We start from the raw sequence: 18918 nt of genomic DNA on the forward strand, positions 1-18918 counted from the left end.
CATTTGCACCTCAGTAAAGAATGTAATTAACCAGCGACATGACAACAGGAGGAGCTAAACAGTGGCCTGGGCTTGGAGCTGCAGTGGGGAAACGGAAGCTTAGACATTCGCCTGAACAAGATTTTCCTGCCTTCCTTCCAGTGTGCGTGTGTGTGTGCGCGCGCGCACGCGCGCAGGCACGCGTGCTCACCAACACGGGCACCACTGGGGCTGGGGATGGCAGAGACACAGCATCCGGGTATGGATTCTCACCTTCATGAAAGAGTGAGCTGGGGTATGCTATAAGGAGGGATGAGCTGAGAGAAGCTTCCAAGATGGCGAGGTTGGTGAATGAATTTCCATTAACAAAAGCTTCCTGGGTTAACACCAACCCTCTGCCCACACCCCAGACTCCTCCCAAGGGGAACTGAGGAATAGAGATACATTCAGAGCAGCAGGAGGGGCAGGTGCCCCCCACCCTCCCCTGGCCACGGCCAGTCCTGGGGCAGCCACACAGAGAGGTCCAAGGGATCAGGACCAACCGAGGAAGAGTATGTCCTGAGCACCAGATTACTCGTGTCCCACTCCGCATACTCCCAGCCTGTTCCTTGTCCCCGGGGCTGTGGGTGAATTCTGTGAATGGCTTCCGGTTGTCTATCCCCCGGCCCCTGGCAGCAAACCCAGGAGAGGTGTCCTGTTCATTTCACTCTGCCACCACTTTCCATCCCTTTCCCATCAGGGCAAGAAAATGGTCCTCCTTCCTTTCCTTGCCCAGTGACACAACCAAGCATGGGCCCTGTCCTTGGCCATGCCTGCCAGGCCCCTTGTCACCTACAATTCACCTCTTCGGCTTGTCAGCTGCCTCCAGACTGAGCTTTCCAGGCAGACGCCCTCACTCTGCACCAATCCCGGGCCCCATACAAGGCAGGACCTTGCTATCCCTCAGGGGTTTGCTGCCATGTCAGCTCCTTCCCCAGAACTTTCAGGGACTCCCTGCTCACAGAAGACACCAGCAGAGGTTCACTGATGGCACTTTACCAAGTGCAGCCTTCAGGGTATCTGAAGTCTGGCCCCAAACCGCCCTGCCCCACTCCTCTCCATTACCCACAGGCTCTCCACCCTCCCTCCAAACGCTAGCATTTTCTGTTCTCCAAACCCATCCCACAGCTTCCCACTTCTCCTGCGGCCCCAGTCCTGTATTTCAACTCAAACATTCTGGTTCTTTCCTCTAGAACCACAAGTAATTTTACCTCATCTGTGTTTCCAAGTAACACGCTGTTTATCATTCCCTGGAAGCTTTTGCCACATTCTGTTCCATGCTATAGTTATCTTATGTATTTTTCATCTCTTTCCAAACTGTAAGCTCTTCATGGGCAGAGACTCTGTCTTATCCCCGTAATTTCTCAGTTCACCAAAAGCTTGCACATGTAGTGTCTCCTTTAACTCTTAAAGCAACCTCTAAAGGTTATTATTTTAATACAACTTCATTTCCATTGCCATTACAAAACAATATATGCTGATTAGGGCAAAATAGATAAATAAGAAGGAGAAAATTTAAGTTAGTTGTTATCCCACAAGACAAAGATAACCAGAGTTAATATGCAGAATAAAACTCCTCTTTCTTAAAAATAGTATCACACTATATAGGCTGTTCTGTAGTCAGTTTTTTATATTTGTAACATACAAACACCTTTGCATATAAGGAAAATATGCATTACAATCTTAGTGGCTAAATGGCATTCCACTTACGGATGTACTATAATTATTCAGCCAGATTTCTATCAGTTGTTGTCTAGATTATTTCCAGATTTTGCTATCATAAGTAATGTCCAAACTTATAGCTGAATTATGCCCCAGACTTGATCATTGTTTTAGAATAAGCTTCTAGATGTGGAGCTGCCAAATCCAAAGGTATGCTCACTTTTTATTTTTTTTTAAGATTTTATTTATTTATTTGACAGACAGAGATCACAAGTAGGCAGAGAGGCAGGCAGAGAGAGAGGAGAAAGCAGGCTCCCCACTGAGCAGAGAGCCCGATGTGGGGCTTGATCCTAGGACCCTGAGATCATGACCTCAACCAAAGGCAGAGGATTTAGCCCACTGAGCCACCCAGGTGCCCCGGTAATGTTCACTTTTAAAAAATTTTTACAAATTACTTACAGGAAGGTCACACCGATTTACATCCTATCTGCAATGTATGGGAGATTCCTTTTTCTTTCCGGGTGGTTGTTCCCATTTTATAGATGTGGATAATGAGGCTTAGGAAGGTCGGGTCCTGGGCTTACCTCAAAAAAACAGCCAGTGAGTGGCATGTCTTCTGATTCCAGACATTGACAGTTTGTGATTCCAACCTTGCCCCTGGTCTTTGCTCCTATATTTCTTACCCATTCAAAGGGAGTGCTTGTGGTACTAAGTGCTGAGTAAACGTTGCTGCCAGAAAAAAACAGAGGAGGATGTGCCCTCAGTTGTCAGGTGGGCCTTTCCTGGGAGCTCTGGGGGTGTCAGCCTCCCCTGCCTCATTTCCCAGGTGTCTGGGGCCAACTTGGCAAATGAAAGCTCTCTTCTTGGGGAGCTTTTTACGCTTCCTTCCTGCCCTCTGCCACCTCTTTGGACAGAGGAACATTGCTTCAATTGAGCCTCCACATATTATGAACCTACCGCATACTGAGGTCTAGGCATAAAAGATCATGCACACACACACACACACACACACACACACACATTCTCCCTGCCTTCGAGGTGCTCACAGTCTAGATAATAAGGAAACAATTGTACCCTCCGATGTGTGGTGGCTGCTGCTTCTGGCTGTCGGCCACACCACCCACACCTCCGCCAAAGTCCACAGTGGCAGGGGTGGGGAAAGAGAGGTCCGGGTCAGGGAGAGGAAGGGTGCAAGCCTTGCCTGCCGGCTCCTTCAGCCTCTAATTGTGTCCTTTCTTTTTCCTTTTTTTTTTTTTTAGGTTTTATTTATTTATTTGTCAGAGAGAGAGAGAACAAGCAGGAGCACAAGCAGGGGGAGCAGCAGGCAGAGGGAGAAGCAGGTTCTCCGTTGAGCAGGGAGCCTGATGTGGGACTCCATCCCAGGACCCTGAGATCATGACCAGAGCCGAAGGCAGACACTTAACTGACTGAGCCACCCAGGCTCAGCCGGAGCTCCTTCTCCATATCCTGCTGCAGCCACGTGATTTTCTGTTTTCTCTCTCTGCTCTAGCTTTACCTCTGCCCCCAGACGCCACCCTGAACGTGGCACTGAGGCTCCAGAGCCCCTCAGACAGGACCCACACGATAGTAGAGAAGAGAAGCTGGCCTGCCCCTATGCAGGCACTAATCGGGCCCCATCTAAGGGAGGTGGGATGGTCTGAGGCGACACCAGCATGCCCCCACGGAGCACCCCTTCAGGGTTGCAATATACAAGGATTTCTCTTTTCCTGGAACTGACAACTACCTGCTTCCCAACCGCCTGGGGAAAGCTTCCAGACAGAAATTCAGCTTGTAATCTCCGTTCTGTCACTGCCAGCAACTGCTCTGAGCATAAGGAGGGCAATGCACATGACGGAGAGTGCTGAGGAGGAGAGATAGTCTGGGGCTGGGGGTGCCAGGAGGAGACTGCCCTGGGGGCTGTGGCCACCCGTCCTAGCCGGGCATGCTGTCCCTCCACTCACATCTCCCTTGCCTGAGGGAGGGGCCAGAGTGTGCCTTTTTCCATCTTGGCCAGAGAAACACACCACCCTTCCTCTTGGGGTCCTGTGAAATCCCTCTCCTCTAGAGGCTAGTGTGCGGCCTGCAACACTACTGCCCTAGGCCCGGGACTTAGGCTTACTTAACAGGCAGCCTGGGCAGACAGAAACAGACAGAGATGGATGGATGGGAAGGCGGGGGCCCTATGTGACCTGATGGCCCAGATGTTTCAGGGACAAAGGAGGAAGCAGAAGTGTCATCTTGAAGATAAAGTCCCATCTGTCCCTACCAGATCTCCGGGAGATCCAGCAGCCTCCCTCCCTGGTTCTCTGGCTCTCGTCAGGCCCTTCCCTGCCTTTCCAAGCTTTAAACCAGGCCACCCTCTGACAAGGACAGGCAGGCTTCCCCAGAGAACACCTTTGCCTGTTTTGCCAGCGCATAACTTTTGCAGGTGACTAGCACAATGGTGAGCCCTGGGCCTCTGAAATCTCTGGCTAGAGGAACGCACCAAAGGCCCGTTTTCTGCCCACTCTGAAAAAGCTGCCCCATTCTATATTTAAAAATACAAAAAATGCAAAAAACATCAGAGTCACTGTCTCCTTTGGCTTAAGAGCCTTGAAAGAGCCTGTTCCCACCCTGGAGCCCCCCCACCCACCCCAGAGCCTGTTCTGGCCTGAGTGTGGTGATGGAAGGACCCTCAGGCACCTCTCCTAGGGCAGACATCTGTGAGTGTCCAAGGCCACTCTCACTGCCTTGTGGGGTGAATGAGTCAAGGAAGCATGGCAGCTCGTTCCAGCCTGGCCATGGGTTTGCTAGGTGGGTCCAAACCCTTCACCCTTTGAATTCTGTTCATCATCACCAACACCATCAGTCTTCATCATTGTACACAAAAGCCTGGACCTGACACTGTGATCTCATTCTCTGACCGCTCTGGCTGTTGAACCCTCCCATCCCCGCGAAAGCCTCACGATCTACAGAATGACAAGGCTGGTCTCAAAGAGACCAGATTCCCATCCTTTAGGATGAGAGGGTCTCCATCTCTAGAACCATCCTTTCAATGCCATTAAGACCAGCCCTGACTTTGGAGAAGTTACTTAACTTTTCCAGCAGGATTCTCTTTCTTGGAGAAAACTTCGGACCCACTGGAAGCACTCTGAAAATCTCTGCAAAGCCCTGCATGTCTCCATCCTCCCTTTCTGCTTGACTGGGCTCAGCCCCTTCTCTGACAACTCCCCTACCATTCCTTTCCCCAGGGTTCTGACGCTCCAGTCAGTGAGCCCCTGCTCCCTCATCCAACAGGCCTGTAGAATGACCTCATCCTGAGACAGCCTTCTCAGCCCCAGAAGTAGAAAGTAAGCGTACCTTGGCACAAGCTAACCATTCATTTTTGCCCCGACCTGAAGTGGACCACGTTTTCCTCCTCTCTAGTTCCTCTGCCACACCTTAGCTCAACAATTGCTCCTACTGGGTTTCTCTCTGTGGCCCAGTCTATCCTCTACATGGCTGCTGCAAGGATGGTTCTAGAAGAGTAGGACCTTCTCTGTGCTATTCTTTTAGCACTTAGCCCACCGGGTTGTGGTTGTCTGTTTGCCACTCCGTCTACCCCACTAGATTATATCATCCTAAACTGTGTCTCAAGCCTATATATCTCTCCAGAGCCCAGTATGTATTTTGGACATATTGGATGCTCAATAAATATTTGTTGAATGAAGGAATTAATAAATGTCTATATTCAGCGAGGATATGTACACACAACATGCAAATGTTCTTTACAAAGAGCTATGGTATCCAGTTTGTTATTTAATTCTTGCAATGGCCCTATAAAGTAGGTATTATGAGCCCTGTTTTTAAAAGGGGTAACTGAGCTTAGAGAAGTGACTTTGTGACTTGCCCAAAGTCACAAAGCTGGGTAAAGAGTGCAGTGAAAGAGCAGAGTCCAGGGAGCTTCACGGTGACCCCCTCTGCTACACCTGCTCCCCTGCCGCGATCCTCCCAGCCAGAGAAAGGGTGCAAAGAGGCTGAGCTGCTTCAGGTCTGCCTCATTCGGGAAATAAACAAGAAGGATTCTTCTTCTCATCATCTGGTGAGTCGCTGACATTTTGTTTGACAAAGAATCTAGGAAAAGCCTCTCTTGGGACTAGTTTTGGGACTAGGCTGTGATAATATTGCTTTATTGAAAAAGGATGCTAGGAACTGAGCTCCGGATGGCCTTTTACGTGGAGTAATTTATGCAGGAAATGAGAAATAATTTTTTTTAAAGACACACACATTGAACTGTATATGGTCACAAAGGGTGACAACACACACACAAACACAAACCCACAATCCCAGAAACATGGCCACAGACCCACAAAGGTACAAACTCTAGTTCCCAGTCATGATCACAGCCGCACACCCCATAAGAAGTCACAAGACTCCCAGTCACACCAGTACAGAGCCCTTGTAAGTGGGTACACTCACTTGCAACAGTCCAATGGCTCTGGTTTTCCCTTTCAGGCCTTCCAGGGGAAATTGCGATTTTCCCGCACACATGTAAATTTCAGTCATTAAGGAACGAACAGGAAGCATGACATTGAAAAAATTAATCTCTCTGTGCCCCCCTGCCCTTCTCGGGGCCCTGTTCCCTCCTGCGATGATCACCCTGCTTGTGGAGAGATGCTGCCAACCCGGTGACCTAGCACCCACGGCACAAGTTCCCACTCCCACAGATTTACATCTTAGGCTTCACAGAGGTTTCAGTCATAACCTGCTCCTGGAGGATAGCGAAGGAATAATAACAAGGGCGAGAGATGAAATGTCCGTAAAATTCTCATTCAGATGCCACTCAGAAATGAATGTCGGAAATGGAAGGGACGGTAAAAAAGGATTTTATTTAAAATGCTTCCCTCCCTAGGCTGGTGATGAAGGGTTGGGATTCATAAGGATATCGGAAAGTCAAGAATTCTCTTCCATTCGTGGTGATTTTTGACCTGGGTCCAGAGCAGAGCCCCGGATTCCTGTTCTGGTGGAATTAACAACTGAGATACTCAGAGAGGCCAGAAACTGCACCTGGAACCAGCACACCTGACTTCTAGTTATGACTCTCCTGTATTATTAGCTCTGGATGTGACCCTGGGCACACCACTGCTTGGGCCTCAGTTTCTCTATCTATAAAGTGGGAAAGTTAGGATCACATGGTTGCTTCTGCCACGGTTTCATCAGAAGGCCCCTTGCTCTGCCTTGGCCAAGTGTTAGTGAGACATCCTACACTTCCGTGTCTGCATGGTGATTTATACATCCCAAACCATATCCAGCCACATCTGTGAGCTTTTTCTTGAGCGTCACAGTAACTTTGGGATGTTGGTAGTGCTGAAATCAATACACCCATTTTACAGATAGAATAATCAAAACTAAGACTTAAAGAGTCTTGGCCAAGGCTGCAAAAAGAATCAGTATTGATTCAACTTACACAGAATTCAAATCTCTTGAATATCACTCCCTATATAAAGGGAAAAAATGTATAACATACCTTGAAAATCCTGGCATTTGCTCTGGAAAATATTTTTTTTCTATTGCTTATCTTGGACTTGTTAAATAACAACTGTGATTTTAAGGCTCCTGCTGCCTTTTTGCATGGCTTAGGATGGCTGCCCAGGGCAGATGTTCTTTCATTTAGGAAAAAGATGTAACCATCCTTTGGCTACTAAAGGAGGGCCTAATCTGAGAGGGGAAAGATCAAAGAAAAGGGAACTCATTTGTTATTTGCTCTTTCAACAAATGTTTATTGAGTGCCTGCTATGTGCTAGGAACTGTTTACAATTGTTAAAAAAAAAAAAAAAGATGAAAATCTCAGCATTCATGGAGCTTACATCCTGGTTGGGGGAGGGTGGAAATGGGAATGGTGGACAGATGATAGCAAGATACATAAATAAAATATACAGTGTCAGATAATAAGGGCAAAGCAGAAAAGGTAAATGGAAGAGAGTAGAGTGTTCGGAATTTAAAGTTCCCCACTGACTTCCTAGGGAAACGAAGAAGCCAGGGCCTTAAAGATAGAGAAGTGTGAAACTCAGCAGAAGAGAGCAGAAAGAAGGTTCCAGCAAGGCGGTGGCTGGCCAGGCTGTGCAGGAGAAAATGGACAGTGAGATGCCTTCTCTGCAGATGGGAGAGGGAGCTGAAGAAGTTGACTCATCTGTGAAGCTTAACTTAGTCCTACTCTGGGCCATGGCCCCCAGCAGGCCTCTTCTCCTGGTGGAGACCAGGGCTAGGTGAGTGAGGCCAAAGGATTGTCAAAAAGCTCAGTAGTGGAGGTGAAACCTGGATCAGTGGGGAGTGTGGAGCCTCACCATATTGTAATTCGAGGCAGAAATGATGATCCTGTCATCATTTAAAAGTCTGGTGTTTACTGTGTATTTATGTCAATGATCTTGATAAAAATTTTTTTCCTTTAATTAAAATAGTATTTCTTCTGATGACTGAGTTTTTGGGGCCTGTGGGGAGTCCCAGGAGGCCTGGCTCCTGCATCTTTAGTAAGAATGTACATGAGACAGCTCTGTGCTGGGAGGAGAGAGAAGGGGCCATGCCCGCAAAGAAGGAAGTGGGCAGGTAGAGCAAAGGAGAACTCACGAGCAAGACAGACAGGAAGGGGAGCAGGACTGATTCCCGGAACAGAACCTTGAAGCAAGACATGACCAGGAGAATCCAAACACCCTTGCTCTCCTGGGTCCTCGGGAGAAGTTGGATTTCCCACAGTGTGGGAGGGAATCTCAAGCTGTTCTACCAGGATATTCATGGGAAAGTAAGCCTTGCAGTCTGGAGGGCTTGGGGGGCACACGGCTGATGGCAGATGGCCAAGCACTACTCCTCCCAGCTCCACAGCCAAGGGTCCACTGTGATAATTATACTGTGAAGGCACCAGAGTCTATGGGGGGGTTCTGGGAGCAAAGCTGCTGGTTGCCACCATCAGCAGTCCTGCCCTGGTCTGGGAGGGGAGGGGAAGGTGGTCACTATTTGCTTTCACTCCAAGGGAAAGGATAGGGTGGCACCTTGTCGCTCTGTCTGCTCATCAGAGTGTGACACCCCCCCCCCCCGGGGTGGGTAGAGAATGGGAGGGAAACAAAAGGGAAGGGCGCCTGGGTGGCTCAGTGGGTTAAGTCTCTGCCTTTGGCGCAGATCATGGTCTCTGGGTCTTGGGATCGAGTCCTGCATCAGGTTCTCTGCTCAGTGGGGAGCCTGCTTCCCCCTCTCTCTCCCTGCCTGCCTCTCTGCCTACTTGTGATCTCTCTCCTCTCTGTCAAATAAATAAATAAGTTCTTTAAAAAAACACACACACAAAAAGGGAAGACTCTGTATGACAGGACCAGTGTTCTCCAGGGCACCCCAGCCCTCTGGCTCACAGATCTGCCTCCAAGGGAGGTTTCTGGACCCAGAGCCAGTCTGCTTTCCCCACTCTTGTTCCTTGCTTTCTCCAAACCCTAACAGACAAACCCCTAGGACCTAAGATGATCTAGTCCTATGCTCAAAAATCTTACTGTTAAAAAAAAAAATAGGTCAGGTAGTTGAGATCTTTCATGACATGGCCCCAACGTCATTTCCCTGGCTTATCTTTCACATCTCTCCTTCAAGTCAGGGGACAGCAAACTATACCCACACCAAATCCTAAGATGGTCTCTTTTTGCCAATAAAGTTTTATTGGAACACAGCCACACCCATTCATTTGCTAATAATCCATGGCGGCTTTCCTCAACAGTGGGAGAGTTGAATCGTCTCAGCACAACACCTGGAATATTTACAGGCTGAACCGTTCCATGAAAAGCTGGCCGACCTGGTCTCAGTTCTAGGAACCCTGAGCCCATCCTCTTCCCTGCAGACCCCTCCGGGCCCTTGCTGGTTCTACTCCCCAAGCCTCGGGAGCTCCTTTCGGCCGCTGTAGTAGCTGGAATGGGGCTCATTCTTCAAGGACTCAGCTTCTATATTATCTACTCTGTGATGTCTCCTGAATTCCTATAAATATTGCTTCCCTCTTCCCCCACCCTGTACAGCCCCAGCGTATCGCTGGGATGACCACACATAATTTATCACCCAAACTGGCACAATTTTGAGAATGAAGGGGATCACGGTGAATAATTACACGGAAATTATAGCCTTCAACCGAGACCATCCCAAGCAAATGGGGTCATAGGGCAGCCCTACACTTAATGCTTAGTTCATTCTCCCTTCTATGGGTCAGTTGTTGACATATTTAGCTCCCACAAAGGCACAATGCTCAATGGCAAAGGCAGTGTGTGTGTGTGTGTGTGTGTGTGTGTGTGTGTGTGTATGGCACTGTGGGAGGTTTTGTTGACCCTGAGAGCATTCATATAGATAAGCTATGATCAATTAATATTGTTGAAATGAAAAAAGGAAGAGCTCTGGTCCTAAAGGAAACAAAAGCAGCTTCTCTAAGAGCAGCAAGCTGGAACAACCAAGGACAGAGGAACCATTAGCCAAATGGAGAGCCACTTGTAGCCAGTGGAGGGTGCCCACCTGTTTGTGTCGTTGTGCATGCACGCCCAGCACAAGAGACCGTGCCAGGGCGTGCTACCCCCTGGTACTCCCACCTTTCTGCTTCCTTGGCTGCCCTGCAACCCCCTACCTTCCTCTTCCCAGCTCTGCCAATCCCGAGCTTAGCTGCTTTCCCTCCAGCTCTCTCTCAGGATGGCTGGGGTTCCCCTACATACCAGAAGGCTGGGCTTGCAGTGGTCAGAATAAAAGGGAGGAGCACCATTTCAAGGATGATAGTTTATTTCTGCAAGTTCTGAGCTGAGGCTGAATCCTGGGTGTTCAGAATTGAGAGATACATCTCCCTTCATAAAGCACCAGCACATTCTATAGAGGGCAACTCACCAAAGTGGGAAACAGCAAGAAACTAAGATGACCCATTTAAGGTATTGATACTCTCCATCTGTTCTCTACTAAACAGCCAGGGAGATCTTTTTGAAGTGCAAATCCATTCTATCCCCTCCCCTCTTCTCCCTGGTTTCAAACACAGTACCACCTTCCCGTTCCTCTTGAGATCAAGGCCAAAATCCTTACCTTGGCCTAGAAGTTCAGGTGTGGTTTGGCCCTGCCCAGCTCATCTGCTTCCTCTAGCTTGCTCTTTGCCTTCCAGCCATCCAGGACTTTGGTCCCTCAAATAGAACGTGCTTCCTCTACCACGGGACCTTTGCATAAGCCAACCTGCCTTTCTGGAAGATGCTCTTTTCTTGTCCACATTCAACTAGTGACAGCCTGTTTCACTTTCACATCTCAGCACAAGTCACTTCTTCAGAGGAGCTACGCTGAACTCTTGTGCCAGGTGAGGATACTCTGTATGTTGCATTTCTTTCTTTCTTTTCTTTTCTTTTTCTTTTTTTTATTTTAAAGATTTTATTTATTTATTTGACTGAGAGAGACACAGTGAGAGAGGGAACACAAGCAGGGGGAGCGGGAGAGGGAGAAGCAGGCTTCCCACTGAGCAGGGAGCCTAATGCGGGGCTTGATCCCAGGTCCCTGAGATCATGATCTCTGTATGTTACATTTCTTCATTCAGTTTGAGTACTTAATTCATATTATGATTCTTGGAGTAATGCCTAGGCTATCAGGCACTAGGCTATAAGGTCCATGTGGGCAAATACCCCTGATTGTTTGGCACACCTTGAGTCCCTAGCACCTAGTAGCTCTCAAAAATTTTAACGGAGTGATCATTCGCACCAGCCCGAGTCAAAGATCAGGAAGGTGACGTCGGACCATTTCTCAGTGTAGTAAACTAAAGTGACTGGAAGTAAGAGCTAGGGATTAACTTCTCCTCATCCTCCACTTTTAGCTCTTTCTCCTCCTTATCCTAACAAAGCTGTCTCTAGGGACCTATTGCACAGAAGGCCACATAATGGAGTGTACACAGGCCGAGGCCCCCGCTGTGAGCTCACAGGACAAGACAGGCAACAGATGCGGACAGACTCATATAGAGCTGATCAATAACCAATAAAGAAGCCTGGGCCAGGGCCAAATGGGAATGATGAATTCGCAGTAGGTCTTATTTCCTTCATGCTCCTTCCCACACCATCTTAGGCTCAAAGGGAACGCAGAGGGGCCTTCTCTGTTCTGTGAATCCCTCCCTACCCACCCCTCCCTTTGCTCCCTCCGCTCCTGCCTCTCTCCCTTCCTTCTTCCCCCACCAACTTCCCTCACTCTTGTATAGTATCCTCGATGCGTATGGACATCTTGACCCCATGGCAATGCAATCTTCTTGAGGTTAGGGACTGTGCTTTAAGTGACTTTGGACACCGCCCCCCCCCCCCCGGCTCCTGGTGCCAGGTGCGGCCCATGGTGATTATCCGTGGACCCTGTTCAGACCTGCAGTGGTGAGTGCCCGGGGTAGAGAGCCAGGGAACAGCATTAAGGCCTGGGTGTGGGGTAGTGCCGGGGAGGCCGTGGGGGCACCGTGGTCCCAGGTGTGCAGAAACGGTCAGCTGGTGGGCCAGACAAATGCGGAGGCCTTCAAAGCCCAGCCCGCCCTGGAGCGAGAAGCTGCCCCCTCCGTGGGCCGGGTCATCTCAAGTGTGCATCTTGCCTTCCCAGGTCTGGAGGACGACGCGTTCGCTCAGCCTGCCCCTCCCAGGTGGGTGGGGTCACAGACAGCCAAGCTCTAGTACCCTGGGGTGGGGCTAAGCGGAGGGGCCCCACCCGGCCAGGGAGAAAACAAAGCAGCTGTCTCCTTGCTGGTGCTGGCACCAGGCCTGCTCCTTGTGAAGTGAGGCCTCTGGGCTGGGCTGATCCATAATAGAAAATGCAAGCGGCCCAAGGTAGCAACTCCAAGCCCCTGGGCCCCAGGCGGGACTGGGCAGTAGCCTAAGGGTTGGGAGCACAGGGATTAATAACGCATCAATTTTAATGCAGGGAGAGGTTTTTTCCCTGCTTCACAAACAGCAAAGTGAATGTTTGAGCATCCCGGCAGGGGGTTAATGAGGACTCTGATTAGTTATTCGGATTTCTCCACACTGCCTCAATCCATCCTACTAGGGAGGCGAGAGGAGAGAGGAGGGGGTGGGGAGGGGGAGGGCTGCGGAGGAGGGCCCTCCAGCCTCTGAGCTCCATCGGCCGCAGGAGAACTCCCGGCACACCCGTCCTTCCTCTCCACGCTCCACACACTGCGGTCGGTCGAACAGAGGGCTAGACAGAGCTTGGTGGTGACCTGGTTCAGCCCCTTGACCGGAGGGAAGACCAGAGGGGCAACGATTCCCCAGCCACACCTAGGATGAGTGAGAGCCCTTCCCTGCCCAGGCCAGAGCCCAGCCCAGATGGGCTTTCCCACTACATCAATGTTCCCTTACCCCGCTCCTGTCTTCCAAGCCTGAAGTGAATGTTCTTCTCTCCTAGGGGAGGCCGCTCATCAGGCATAATCCCAGAGTTTGTCTGAGGTCCTCAGCCAGGGCTGTCTGCTGGGCTGGGGGCCACGGGGAATCCTTATCAGAGCATCTCTGCCCCTAGCCCAGGCTGGTTCCAGCTCCCAGCTCGGGGAGGGAAGGTGCAGTTCCCTGGGGTGGCCCCTGAGAAGGGGGAGCCTTTCAGCACTGCCTCCTCGGCTCCCAGCCGCCTGCCCAGCTCCTGGCATCCAGTGTAGCTCTGAGGGAAGCCCAACGTAAAGCTACCAGCTCCCTGGGGCCAGGCCTCCTGCAACAACCCCTCTCCCTTCTCTGTCAACTCCAGGTCATTGATGGATCCTGCCCATCTGGCCCCTAACATGCAGGGCACAAAAAAGGGGCAGAAGCCTGCAGAGACACAGCATGATCTCAGGAAGAGAAATCGCCAGACCATCTGGACACAGGCTCCGTGCCTTTCCCACTATTTTAACGCAAATGGACTTGTGAGCAAGGGCTCCCCCCTACCCAGTCCACCCCCAGGTCCTAGTCCATCTGCTGCAGCCCCAGACCCAGAGCAGGATCCAAACCCAGATCCATAAGTCACTTCACAGTGGGGCATCCATCCCTTAGTCTTTCTGAGATCATCTTAGTGTCACTTAAGTGCCCAAAATACCTCTCTCTGGAGGCCCCTCTCATCAACCCCAAATTCCCAAACTGCACATTGAGGCCCCTTCCTCTCTCCCAGCACAAGTCCATGTATTCTCCCTATGGTCAGGGCCCCTCATCCTGGTACCCACAGGGCTCTGCCCTCTCAAGGTAGTTCTCAAACAATGCTGCCGTCCTGGCTTCCGTGAGCTCTTCTGGTATAGAAGAAGGGCTGGTGTATACCGCAGGTTCTTGTGCCCAAGCTGTTGTGCCCAGTATGTGGTACACACACAATCTCACTGACCCTCACTGACCTCGTGGAGTAGGTGCTCAATACACCTGCGTCTTTTCCCAGCACAGTCTAACAGAACTTTCTGTGATGCTGGAAACGTCCTCCGTCTGCGCTTTCCAATATCATAGATACCATGTGGCTATTAAGCACTTGAATTGTGGCTGCTGTGACTGAGTAACTGAATATTTATAATTTCATTTCATTTTAATTTAAACAGACACATGTGGCTGGTGGCTACCGACTTAGCACAGCCTTGCAGGGGTCAAGCTGGTAGGGGCCAGGCTTTGTACCAGGTGTGTCTGCCTCCAAGGCTCCTGTGCTTCTCCACGGTGCTGTCTCTGAGGCCTTATTATCAAGGGCATTAGGAAACTCGGGCCAGACAAGGCAAAGAAATGGTCCGGAATCAGTAGGTCTAGGATGCATTCCAGCACTAGGTCTGTGAGGGTGTCAGGGATACCCTGAGGCAGGCAAAGATGAGTACGACCAGTCTCTACCCTCAAGGGGCTACTAATTCAGTCGAGAGACAAACAAATTCTACCCGGGACAGGGGATTTTAGGTGCAGACCTGATAGAAGTAGGGTGTTGCCCAGACATCTCAAAGTCAACCCCGCACAGGGCCTCTCGGCCCGAGGAGGCTAATGGGGAAGTTCCCTGAGACATTCGTGATTCGCCCCTCAGCCTGCCATCCTGGGGCAGGATGGAGTCCTCTCCACAGTCCCTGGCACTCAGGGCAAATGCCAGCAGCTCCAAGAAGTCTCAAAAACGGTTTGCTTCAACCCCAATCAAAATGGGCTTGGGTTTGCCCCCTCCGAATGACCTTATCAACATCTCTCCCTCTGCCCCGGCCTTCTGCCCAGTTCCCTCCCCAAGGCATGTCAGTAACCCAGCTTCAGGCTGCCCAGAGGAACCTCTGTTCCCTCCGAGAGAGCTCACCACATGGCGCACCTGTCCGGGGCCAGAGTCATCGCACCGACATGGCTCCTTGCTGTGCACCGTGCGCCACCCCTTACTTACAGAGCAGTTCCCACCCCATTTTTCTCATTTATTTGATCCTCGTGACTCCCCTTTGCGAGGAGGGAAGTTGGACACTGTCTCCATTTCAGGGATGAAGAAACAGAGGCTTGGAGGAATTAAGAGACTCGTCTGGATCCTAGATGGCAAGTCAGATCTTTTGATTCTGAGTTCAGTGTTCAGTTTATGGGGAGGATGATTGATATCTGAAAAAATGGATTACAGAGGGGAAATATGCTTGGAAGAAAAAGCTGATGGGCTTGTCTGAGGATGCGTGGTGCTGGGTGTCTTGATGGGACCTGGGGCAGAGCGGAAAGCTGAGGATAAGCCCCTGGGGCTGTGTTCTCCCCTCAGTCCACCAGATGGTCTAGCCACACAAAGTCATCTGCTATTCTCCAAACACCATCTTGCTTCCTCACCTTTGTGCTTTGCTAAGGAATTTATAGCCTTCTTTGCAACTCTGACTTCTGATATCCTACCCAGCCTTCCACTACCATTTCAAATGCTACCTTCTGAAAGACTCTTTCCTGGACCTTTCCAGGTGGAAGTGGTCTCTCCACCCTTTGGGCTCTCATAGCATTTTGTATAGTCCAACATTTGCCAACTTGGTCTCATCTATTTAGGGCTATGGTAATACGTGTGTCTGCCTCCTCCACCGGGTCTCAGGAGGGGACAATTCTCCTCACTTCTGGATCACTCACAATACCTGGAATTATGCCTTGGGCATAAGAGGTGATCAAAAAATATTGGTTGGGTTGAATTTCATTGCTAATTATATTTCTAAGGAGGGCTGGTAAAAGAAGGTAGAGTTCATCCCTGTCTTTCTCGTGGTGAATGTGAAATGTCAGAGAGGCATCATGTCTTTTGTCCTCATCCTCAAGTCTGAGCTCCAGGATGATTTAAAAGCACACGTGCAGAAGACGAAAGGAGGGTCTTATAAACCAGAAGCGACAGAAGAGTAGCCTGCCCTGTTAGAAGTGTGCTAGGAAGGCCAAACCCCAGAATGCACTGGTGTCTGAGAACACCCCCCCCACCACATTCCCCCTCTCTTTTCTCTCTCAAAAAGCAATACTTGAAGCAAAAGGGAAGAGGGGGGAAAAAAAATCAGAGAACGAGTAGCTACAGCCCGGGCAGACTTAGGAGGTTATCAAATGACAGAAGGAAAGTAAACAATTTAACTCCCACTTGGCTTTGTTTTCTTCAAGGACAATAGTCATTGAAACAGAAAAATGATTTCTGAAAGGTTCAAGTTTGAGATAGGTGAGGAGATGGTAATTGAGGAGCTTATGACTTTAAGTAAAGTCAAGGCCACGGATAGCAGTAAATCACACTTCTGAGTATGGAAAGAACTTAAGGATAGGACTGTGGAGCCACGCTTAGCTGTTTGTGAACTGATGAAAAGAAATCATTTTTTTGTTTGTTTTTTGTTTTCTTGGTTTTGTTTTGTTTTGTTTTTTTTTTAGAGATGGAAACAAGCAAAAGTCATCTCTGTTTTCACAAAGTGGCAAACAGATTCTGGAAGCCACAAATTAAATATTAATTGCTAACAAAAATTCTAAATTGAATTAATTTCAAAAGAAAGAAGTGATGGCCAAGAACCAGAAGAGAGTCATTGAAAACCAGTCATGTTTAACTTGATTGCCCTTTGTGAAAAGACCAGAATTTCTAGGTTGGCACAAGACACAAGGAAAAATCTGAGAAGTATGTTGATTTCAGTAAGATCCATGACAGCACCTTCCATGACATCCTTCTGGGAAAGATAGATTGGTCTGAGGAGCAAGTCAGAGAACAGGTGGGTAAACTGTTAGCAAGATTGTGATTGTCCCCTGTCAGAGATGATCAACAGATCTCCAGTGTGGCTTTTGTGTTGAAGTGACCAGCTAGGTGCCATCAAGTGTGTTTACCAGTGAGAGCTGTGTGATGTTCTAGAAGGTGCGCATATCCTTCTATACCCTGGAGGGGAGAGTTAGTGTGTTTACAGATGGAATGAAGATTGAGAGAGAGCTCGTGAGGCAGGAAATGCAGGCTGAAAGCAAGGAGATGGTGTTGAATAAAGAGAAATAGAAAGTTCTACTCCTGGAGGAAAATGTAAGCTGTACAAGTGAGGGAGATGGAGCTTACAATAATTTTTTTGTGAATAAAACAATAGGGAAGTTTGAAAATTCAATAGGTACCAGTATTATGGTTTGGCTGCCCCTACCCCCCCCCCCCCACCAGCCAAAAGCAATTGTAATCTTTGGCTGCATTCCTACAAGTCCAGGTGAAGGAGGCAATGTTTTAGACCACACTGGAGGGCCACGCTTACTTGCTTGATCGGCGGAACAATGACCCTACCGAGGGCATCAGGGAGGCGGGCGAGGATATTGACAAATGGTATCTACCCACAGCACAGAAGACACAGGGAGAGGCACGAGTGTTGTCTTCAATGTGTAGAGTATTACGGCACGGAAGAAGAGTCTTACACTGTGTGGCCCAGAGCAGATCCAGGACAGAAAGGGGGAAGTGACAGAGAGACACATTTCCCCTTCATGTGAGAGGCACCAGAGGAGAGCAGCTGCCTCCACAAGGAAGACAGCGAAAGCCTGTGTCCCTGAGATGCCTTCACAGCATGGCAGGTTAAACCAGCTGACCTCCAAGACCCCTTCCAGTTCTAGGACATGATGAGACCCTTGAGTGAGGAAGATGGTTCTGATCGGGGCAAAGCCTCTCCAGGGTCCTTCGAATACATTGTGGAGGTCATCATCTCCTTTGCCAGTGTAATAAATCTGGTCCTGCATTCTGGGGAATTGCTCTTGGGAGAGATCAGAGCGGTCGTGACATGTGGCATTTGGAAAAGAGCCAACATTTTCCCCTATGCTTCTCTCGCAGAGATTCCCTGCTAACACCTCCCACCCCCAACATTTCTGGGAGGAATGTGGCTCCTGCTTAATCTTCCCCTGGGGTAGGAGCAGAAGTGGGCAGTGGGGGTGGGGGTGGGGAAGTGGCTGCCACCCCTGGGGGGGCAGATCCTTCTGGAGCTCAGAAGACCAGTGAAGCTAGCAAGGTCCAATCAGGTACAAGCCAGAGAGCTGACCACTGTGGTCAAGGGCGTGATCACAAGCTGATAACTTGTCATAAGGGAGGACATGAAGCCGTTAAGGAGCGCATTCTAAGGAAGGCCAACCCAACAGCCAGACGGTCTCCCTCGACAATCCACTCAACACCCACTGATATGAGACATGTATATGGGAGGGATTCTTGTTTTCAGCCCTCTCTGGGCCTTTGCTCACAGGGATCCCTCTTCTCAGATGTTCTCCGTCCCCTCCACGTTTGTGTCCTGCCCACCCCTCCCCCCCATCTTGCTCATCTCCCAAGGCCTATCCTTTGTGTGTCCTTTGTGTCCCTTTTAGTTTTCTGATTTGAAATCATTTCCCACTGGAGCACTCATTGTGTTCTGCCTTGGATTATGGTGAGTTGTCTTTGTGCCTGATATGCCTCCTTCAGCAGGAAGCAAGTTTCTGGAGGGTAGAAAGGGGGACTTGGACTTTTGCATACGATTAGTCTTGCATATGGATGGCAAGATGGTGGCCAGTAGAGCATTGTGCTCGTGGTCCAGACTTCTGGCCCTGGCATGGACAGCAACTCCTCCACACCTCCCGTTCCTGATGAGTCAAGTGATTAAGTACCACAGCACATCCCCAAGTTCTGTTTGGATACCCAAGGTCCCCAGATCCCCAACTTCACACCCTTATGGTTATTATTTGGTAAATGTTATTTTGAAGCATTTTCTCCTTTATCACTATTGTCAAATCCTGTTAGCGTTATGGTCTCCTTTCAGTTCTGGATCTTTATCTGTTGTTTCTCATCCAACTATCCATCCATCCATCTATCCGTTCATCCATCTGTCCATCCAACTATCCATCCATCTGTCTATCCATGCATCCTTACTTTCAACCAACATTTATTGAGCATCTG

The 18918-nt window shown here is 49.5% G+C and overlaps 1 protein-coding gene across 4 annotated transcripts in view; it reads right to left on the reverse strand.

Moving 5' to 3' along the window:
* PKNOX2 (PBX/knotted 1 homeobox 2) overlaps positions 1–18918 on the reverse strand; it is a 252099-nt gene that overhangs the window by 96050 nt on the left and 137131 nt on the right. The window lies entirely within an intron of this gene.

This window comes from Mustela putorius, unplaced genomic scaffold (assembly GCF_011764305.1).
Source record: "Mustela putorius furo isolate JIRA1106 unplaced genomic scaffold, ASM1176430v1.1 tig00000460_pilon_pilon_pilon, whole genome shotgun sequence".
NCBI classification, from domain to species: Eukaryota; Metazoa; Chordata; class Mammalia; order Carnivora; family Mustelidae; genus Mustela; species Mustela putorius.